The sequence below is a fragment of the Macaca nemestrina genome, chromosome 5 (assembly GCF_043159975.1).
Source record: "Macaca nemestrina isolate mMacNem1 chromosome 5, mMacNem.hap1, whole genome shotgun sequence".
Taxonomy (NCBI): domain Eukaryota; kingdom Metazoa; phylum Chordata; class Mammalia; order Primates; family Cercopithecidae; genus Macaca; species Macaca nemestrina.
The window spans coordinates 180328857-180338156 of record NC_092129.1 but is presented as its reverse complement, the minus strand read 5'-3'; the positions used below and the strand labels follow the sequence as shown (position 1 = coordinate 180338156).

Here is a 9300-nt window from a genome sequence, read left to right as displayed (position 1 = left end):
GAGCACTTATAATGTCCTAGGCTCTACACTAAGTCTGTCATTTGTCTTATTCCACCTACCATCAAAATATGTCCGAGCAGGAGTGTTTGCTATTGAGACCTGCCGGAACATTGTCAAAATCATAGGCCCGAAGAGCCTCGCTTGAAAGCATGTGGCACTCTAGGAGAGGGGCCTGGAAAGGCACAAATCAGAGAGACAAACAAATCGGTGGCAAAAGCCACCTTGGTCTGAAGCTGGCCTTTGGAGAAAAGGCTCTCCACGTGCTATAATAGGTCTTTAGACAATTTCAGACCCACCAGGTCTCTGGCAGAGCTTAGAGGCTAAAATTTTGTTTAAAAATAAACAAAAGCAGTTTGCCTTAAGTAGGCAAATGGAAAGGGAGATTTTTTACTTGCAAATAAGGAAATGATATTTAGTAATTTCCTAAGCATCGGTCTGTCCTATGTTTTGCTTTAGGGACCTATAACATTCCTCAGTGCTTGCCAATCTCTAGTTTGGAAGCCAAAAGACACTACCTCATAGGCAGTGAGTCAGCAAGAGAGAGTGGGTGGGAGGCCAAGGGAGTGAGAAAAGGTGGAAAGGGCTGGACAGACTTCAAATCCAAGCTCTGTCACTGACAAGCTTCAAGACTTTGGAAAAATTACATTAACTCCTTAGCCTACCTCCTAATCTGTAACACAGACGTAACGAATGCTACCTTGCAGAGTCACTATGTGCATGAGATAATGAATATACATTATTCATTGCCCACGGATGTGCCTACTACATAGTCAAGATTAACTCATGGTAGCTATTATTTAAAAGGACCACTGGACCCAACTTCAACATTTACTCTAAAGCTACAGTAATGAAGGCAGTGTGGTTTTGGTGAAAGAATAGAGAAAAAGATCAATGGAACAAAATAGAAAACCTGGAAATAGACTTACATAAATATAGTCAGCTGATCTTCAATAAAGGAACAAAGACATTTCAATGGAACAAAGATCATCTTTTCAACGAATAGAACTGGAACAACTTGTCCACAAAAAGTCAAACTCTGTAAATATTTGAGGAGATTTATTCTGAGCCAAATATGAGTGACTAATGGCTTATGGCATAGCCCTCAGGAGATCCTGAGAACATGTGCCCAAGGTGGGGTCAGGGTGCAGCTTTGTTTTATACATGTTATTTTATTTTGTTTTTTTTTATTTAATAAAGTTTTATTTTTCCAAATGTACAGTTGGTTGGACCCGTCCACGCGTCTTCACCAGCAGCTGGAGCATCCCCGCCCTTAGTATTTCTGGTGTAAATTACTTGAACTCTGTGCTTTGAAACCAGTTTGATAAGTCCTTTACTAAGGAGCTCCCGAAGGGCTGCTCTGGCCAGGGAACCTCAAACCTTTAGTCTCTTAGAGACCACAGCTGGAGCTGTAAGTTTATAGATGGGAATTTCCTTACAGTTTGTAATAAGTAGCATTGTCAAACAAGACTAAGTTATTGAGCTTGTCCCAAACTTTACCTTTGGACCACTTCTTTGTTTTGGCCTTGCCCCAGGATTTGTTCACTGGGTCTTTGTCTTTCTTGCCCGACTTTTTGGCGTCTTTCTTCTTGTCGTCCTTGGGTGCCCTTGTGAAGCTCAGAGAGCAGCGGAGAACCGATTTTGTACATTTTATGAGACAAAAGACATCAATCAAATACATATAACACATACACTGATTCAGTCCAGAAAGGCAGGACAATGGGAAGCTGAAGGGCTTCCAGGTCATAGGTAGATTCAAAAATTTTCTGATTGGCAATTGGTTGAAAGAGTCAAGTTATTGTCTGAAGACTTAGGAATGTCTGGGTTAAGATAAGGGGTTGTGGAAACCAAGGTTTTATTACACAGATGAAGCCTTCCGGTAGCAGGCTTCAGAGAGAATAGATTGTGTTTCTCATCAGACTGAAAGAATCTGTTCTACTAGTAATTTCAAAAGGGAGGAGGATGTAATGAGGCATGTCTGACCCCCCCTTCCCATCATGGCTTGAACTTGTTTTTCAGGTTATCTTTCGAATACCCTTGCTAAGAGGAGGGGTCCATTCAGATGGTTTGGGGGCTTCGAATTTTGTTTTCGGTTTATAAACTGGATGTTCACATGCATATATATTTAACTATATATATATAAAACTATATATGTAACTATATAACTATATATATGTAACTATATATATAACTATATGTAACTCTATATATAACTCTATATAACTGTATATGTAACTATATATATAGTATTTGCACCCTTCACAAAAACTAACTCCAAATAGATCGGAGACCTAACTGTAAAATGAAAAACTAAAAAACTCCTAAAAAGTAACATCAGAGAGAATCCAGATGATCATGATTCTTCAATGACTTCTTAGATACAACACCAAAAGCACAATCCATGAAAGAAAATATTGATAAGTTGTACTTCATTAAAATTAACACTTCAGTTCTGTGACAGCCACCATTAAGAAAATGTGAAAACCAGCAATAGAGTGTGCAGTGAATTTCTTTCATTTCATGTTACCTCAATATCCATTTTGAATATAAGTGGACGTTCTCATACAGGAAGCAGGGCTCAACCACCTTTGATGTGGTTTCCAGTTCTCCACCTCCTCCCAGTTCCTCAAGGTGCTTGATCCAAATACCTGCCCCAACCAACCACCTCCTGGTGACTACCTCCTTATGGGACAGCTAGATACAACCTGCTTGACGCACTCCACTGACCGCCACATTCTGCATAGACAACACAGATATTCCACAGTGACCGCCTCTCCATCGCAGTAGGACTCCAGAATTCATGCCTCTACTTGCTGTGAAGCCACCAGTTCGAACTCCCCATGAGAAACCTGCCCGTTTCACACCTTAGACTTGAATAAAGCCTGGCCCACAGTCCCTCCCCATACCTCTCTTGCTCACCACATGCTGGTTGAGTGTGTGTGTCCAGGATGGCTTCCCCGTTTCCCTTGGCCCTGTGAGGCATGCTGGTCTGTTCTCTCTGGGACCTGTAAGTAATACAGTGCTCCTGGTATTTCGTGTGTTTTATTGAGCTGCCTCCTCTGTGTCTCACCTGATTAACACACCCAAACCTAACTTCTTTCCTGGTTAGGGCTCTCCTAGATAGTGGCTATGTTCACAGGAATAAACTGGACACAGGTCTGACCAGAGTCCCGAGGGAGTCTGGCAGTATAAACAGGTTTGTTGTGTGAGAAGGACACCTGCTCACAGATCAGACACTTAGGCATTAGGCCGTCTGCCAGGATAAAGAAGTACCCCTCCTCCAAAAGGCACATTGTAAACATCCACAACCAAATCTGCTGGAGCCCCATTAGGATGGGGTTAGAATTTATAGCCACTCTACAGAGAGAGACTTCAAGACCAAATTAGAAAAAAGTACATATTTTTTTCTGGAGAAAAATTTGCAAAATGCATATCTGATACAGGACTGTTATCCAAAATACGCAAACCAAACAAACAAAAATGATTAAGACTTAACATTAAGAAAACAACCCAATTATAAAATTGGGAACAAATCTGAACTTATTTCTCACCAAAAAAGATATAGAGATAGAAAATAATCATATGAAAAGATGCTCAGCATCATCTGTCCTTAGCAACTGAAAACTAAAACAATGACATACAGCTATACACCTATTAGAATGGCTAAAATGCAAACTCTAACACCAGCAAATGCTGGAGAGAATGTGATGCAACAGGAACTTTCAATCATTGCTGGTGAGAATGCAAAATAGTACAATCACTTAGAAGGTCATTTGGCAGGTTCTTATAAAACTAAACATTCTTACAAGCAGTCATGTTCTTTGATACTTACTTAGTGAAGTTGAAAACTTAGGTCCACATAAAAACCTGCACATGGATGTTTATAGTAGCTTTATTTATAATTGCCCAAACTTGGAGGAAACCAAAACGTTCTTTAGTAGGTGAATTAATAAATAAACTGTGGTACTTTCAGACAATGAAATATTATCCATTGCTAAAAGAAGTGAGCTGTCAAATCATTGTTGGGAACAGGCCCCCCAAAATCTGGCCATAAACTGGCCCCAAAACTGGTCATAAACAAAATCTCTGCAGCACTGTGACATGCTCGTGATGGCCATGACAACCACGCTGGAAGGGAAGGTTCTGGGTTTACAGGAATGAGGGCAAGGAACACCTGGCCCACCCAGGGCGGAAAACCGCTTAAAATCATTCTTAAACCGCAAACAACAGCATGAACGATCTGTACCTTAGGGACATGCTCCTGCTGCAGATAACTAGCCCAACCCATCCCTTTATTTTGGCCCATCCTTTCGTTTCCCATAAGGAATACTTGTAGTTAATCTATAATCTATAGAAACAATGCTTATCACTGGCTTCCTGTCAATAAATACATGGGTAAATCTCTATTCGAGGCTCTCAGCTCTGAAGGCTGTGAGACCCCTGATTTCCCACTCCACGCCTATATATTTCTGTGTGTGTGTCTTTAATTCCTCTGGTGCCACTGGATTAAGGTCTCCCTGGACCAAGCTGGTCTCGGCAACCATGAAAAGACATGGTGGCAACTTAAATGCATATTAGAAGTGAAGTAAGCAAATTTGAAAAGACTATATCCTGTACAATTTCTGCTACAGGAGATTTCTGTAAAAGGCAAAACTATGGACACAGTAAAATAATCGGTGATTGCCCAGGGTTAGAGGAGAGGGAAGACACAGAGGATTTTTAGGTAAGTGAAACTAATCTGTATGATACCATAATGGTGGATACATGTGTGACATAAGAAGAAACTTATACAATCGTACATCACTGAATGACAGGGATAGCTTCCGGGAAATGTGTTGTTAGGCAATTTCATTGTTCACACATCATAGAGTGTAGACGCACAAACCTAGATGGTATAGCCCACTACACAACTAGGCTATGGTAATGAAAGGAGTCAAATTCTGTAAAATATTTGAAGAGATTTATTCTGAGCCAAACGTGAGTGACCATGGCCCGTGACACAGCCCAGAAGATCCTGAGAACATATGCCCAAGGTTGTCAGGCGACAGCTTGGTTTTATACATTTCATAATGAGACATGAGACATCAACCAATACCTGTGAGTCATACATTGGTTTGGTCTGGAAAGGTAGGACCACTCAATGGTGGGGGACAACTTGAAAGCAGGTGAACTTTCAGGTCACAGGTGGATTCAAAGATTTTCTAAAGTTTACCTAAAGACCTGGAATCAACAGAAGGGAGTATCCGGGATAAGATAAGGGGTTGTGGAGACCAAGGTTCTTATTATGCAGATGAAGCCTCCACACCTCCAGGCAGCAGGTTTCAGAGAGAATAGATTGCAAATGTTTTATTATCAGACTTAAAAAGATACCAGACTCATCAGGCACAGTGGCTCATGCCTGTAATCCCAATACTTTGGGAGGCTGAGGTGGGCAGATCACCTGAGGTCAGGAGTTAGAGACCAGCCTGACCAACATGGAGAAAACCCGTCTCTACTAAAAATACAAAGTTAGCCGGGTATGGTGGTGGACACCTGTAATCCCAGCTACTCGGGAGGCTGAGGCAGGAGAATCACTTGAACCCAGGAGGCGGAGATTGCAGTGAACCGAGATTGCAGTGAACTGAGATTGCACCATTGCACTCTAGCCTGGGCAACAGAGTGAAACTCCATCTCAAAATAATAATAATAAGAAGAAGAAGAAGAAGAAGGTACCAGACTCTTAGTTAATTCTCTCCTAGATCAGGAAAAGACCTGGAAAAGGAGGAGGATTCTTTACAGAATATAGATTTTCCCTATAAGAGACAACTTTTCAGGGCCATTTCAAAATATATCAAAGAAACATATTTTGGGAGAAAATACTTTGATTTCTTTCAGGGCCTGCTATCTGTCATGTTGGTATCTTATTGCTACAGAGTCTGTTTTGTCAGTTGCAAAGTCTCTATTTTAATGTCAATGCTGGCCAGCTGCACCTGAATCCCAAAGGGAGAAAGGTGTAATGAGGCATGTACAACTCCCGCTTCCCATCATGGCCTGAACTAGTGTTTCAGATTTACTTTAGAATGCCCTTGGCCGAGAGGAGGAGTCCATTCTGTTGGCTGGGATTGCTTAGAATTTTACATTTGGTTTACAGTTACGTGGTAGAGCCTATTGCTCCTAGACTGCAAACCTGTATGTTAGAGGTGGCAAATATCTGATTTACCAATGTCAAATCCATACAGAGCAACCTTAATTCTTGCCTCCTCAGAAGGAAGAATTCAACTGAGGGGCATAAGGCAGAAAAAGAGACCGAGGCAAGTTTCAGAGCCGGAGTGGAAGTTTGTTAAAATGCTTTAGAGTAGCAAAGAAAGGAAAGTACCCTTGGAAGAGATCCAGGCGGACAGTTTGAAGGTCAAGTGTGGCATTTGACTTTCTGACCTGGGGTTTTATACGTTGGCACACTTACAGGAAGCACACACCTTTCTCTCTGTGGGATTCAGGTGCAGCTGGCCGGCATTAACATTAAAACAGAGACTTTGCAAACGACAAAACACACTCTGTAGCAATAACATAGCAACGTGACAGATAGCAGGCCCTGAAAGAAATCAAATGTCTTGCATCCCTTTTCCATGGTTCCACCCTTAGCGTGGGCTGCCTGCCTGTGTGGTAACCTGCTAATACTTGGGAGGTGAGCATGCTCAGTGTGTTTACTGGAGTTGTGTGCATGCTCGCCTGAGGCTTGCTTCCCTTTCCTGACAGAGTGTCCCCGGAAGGTCCTACTCCACCGTTTTGTCTCTTAATGTGCATGCCTGAGCCTACTCACTGAATTCCTGAGCTGCCAATTACCAATTTCAAGTATTTTTTATCTATTGTGAAATTGCCTCTCCCTGGTGCCTGTGACCAATTATCACTCTAGTGTGACAATTGTGGGCCATCAGGAAATTGCCACTCCCTGGCTCCAGCTGCTAATTATTATTTTTAGAGAGGCGTTGTGACAACTGCCTGACCATCACCTGATGGTCGCTTGGCATTCCTGGTGGGTTGGGGGAGGGAGCCCTCTCCTGCCCCGCTCATGCCCGGCTCCTGCCCTGCTCATGCCTGGCTAACTACCTACCGTAACATGTATAGCATGTTACTGTGCTGAATACTGTAGTCGATTATAACACAATGGTGAGTATTTGCATATCCAGACATAGAAAAGGTAATGGGTTGGTCCTGAATGGTTCAACACCTACAACAACTACATCACGAGATGACAGAAAATTTCCAGCTCCATTACAATCTTATGGTGTTGTTGCAGGACCTTTTCTTAGTTCAGCTAAAGACAGGGTTCTTTGTCCCACGGCCATAAAAATTCAGGCTTGCAAACAATTTGAATGGTGAGTAAGACGGGTTTTATTGGGTGAAAAGGAAGGAAAGGGGAAACGGGACTCTCCCTAGGCCAGAATCCCTAGGCTAGCGCACTTCCTACTTGCGGCTTGAATCCCAGGTTCCACACAGGAAGAGGAGGGGCCAGGCTCCTCCCCACTGCAAAGGGAGCAAACTTTGTGGGGCTCCAGCCCAGTGCGTAGGCTGATTGGAGTTTCTCCAGGGACCCCCTCCCACCTGGCTGTCTCAGGATCACTATGGTGTATGTGGTCCGTTGTTGAACTAAACATCCTTTTCTTTTGAGAGGTCTTGCTCCATTACCCAGGCTGGAGTGTAGTGGTGCAATCTTGGCTCACTGCAACCTCTGCCTTTGGGGTTCAAGTGATCCTCCTACCTCAGTCTCCTGAGTAGCTGGGACTACAGGCGCTCACCACCACACCCAACTAATTTTTGTATTTTTTGTAGAGACAAGGTTTCACTGTGTTGCCTAAGATGGTCTTGAACTCCTGGCCTCAAGCAATTCACCCACTTCGGCCTCCCAAAGTGTTGGGATTATAGACATGAGCCACTATGCCCAGCCTTGACGTAAACATCCTGTGCACTGAACGACTATACTTACTCTCTGCCCCCATTTCCTGGCACACAGCTCCTAAAGCCCTGGAATCCCAGAGTGATCAAAGTCTTTTGTATATTAATGAAGTGACTGGTGACTGGGGGCTCCTGGATAGCCTCAGGATGGGGGCAGGTCTCCAGGGGAACCAGCCAGGCGATGAGAGGTTTGGAATTTTTAGCCCACCGACCAGTCCTGGGAGTAGAGAGGGGCTGAGAGTTGAGTGCATCACCAACGGCCAATGACTTGATCACGTGTGTGTACGGATGCCTTCATCAAAAGTAAAAAAAAATGGGGTTCTGAGAGCTTTCAGGTGGGTGAACATGTGGAGGGGGCTCACCTGAAGAAGGCGCGGAAGCTCCTTGACCCTTTCCCCATGTGCTGCTGTGTGCATCTCCATCTGGCTGTCGGATCCTTTTACAGTAAACAGGTACTCTAGTAGTTCTGTGAGCTACTCTAGCAAATTTGCAAACTTGAGGAGGGGATAGAGGCAACTTCTGATTTACAGGCAGAAGCTTGGAAGCACAGGTGACAGTCTGGACGTGCCTCTGGCATCTGAAGTAGGGGAGCATTCCTGTGGGACTGAGCACTTAACCTGTGGGGTCCGCACCAAATCTAAGTAGACAGTTTCTGAAGTCAATTGAGTTGTAGGATGCTCCAAAACCTCACACATTTGATGGCCAGAAGTAATCTGTGAGTGTAGATAGAAAAATACAGTTTTTCCTTACAATGTGTCATATAAATTTGTCCAAACCCATAGAAAGTACCACATACAGAGTGAACCCTAACATGAACTATGGACTTGGGGGGATGATAATGATGATGATGTGTTCATGGAGGGTCATCAAGTGTAGCAAACGCATCACATGGTGCAAGGCGTTGATGGTGGGGGAGGCTGTGCCTGTGTGGAGGCTGTGGGTGTATGGCCTATCTCCATTCCCTTCTCTCCATTTTGCTGTGAACTGAAAACTTTTCTTTTTTTTTTTTTTTTTTGAGACAAGGTCTCACTCTGTCGCCCAGGCGGGAGTGCAGTGGTGCCATCTTAGCTCACTGTCACCTCCACCTCCCAGGTTCAAGCCATTCTCCTGCCTCAGCCTCCTGAGTAGCTGGGATTACAGGCATGTGCCACCACACCCAGCTCATTTTTGTATTTTGCAGAGATAGGGTTTCGCCATGTTGCCCAGGCTGGTCTCAAACTCCTGGCCTCAAGTGATCCACCTGCCTCGGCCTCCCAAAGTGCTGGGATTATAGCCGTGAGCCACTATGCCTGGCCCCTAAAACTTTTCTAAAAAATAAAGAAGAAAAAAGAAAAACGGAGTCAGCAGGTTCCCGCAGCTTGGGTGAGGGAG

At 43.7% G+C, this 9300-nt stretch overlaps 1 pseudogene; it reads right to left on the bottom strand.

Annotated features, from left to right (window-relative positions):
* Positions 1 to 384: 384 nt before the first annotated feature.
* On the bottom strand, positions 385 to 2062 carry LOC139363216 (small ribosomal subunit protein eS25-like; annotated as a pseudogene).
* Positions 2063 to 9300: the final 7238 nt, after the last annotated feature.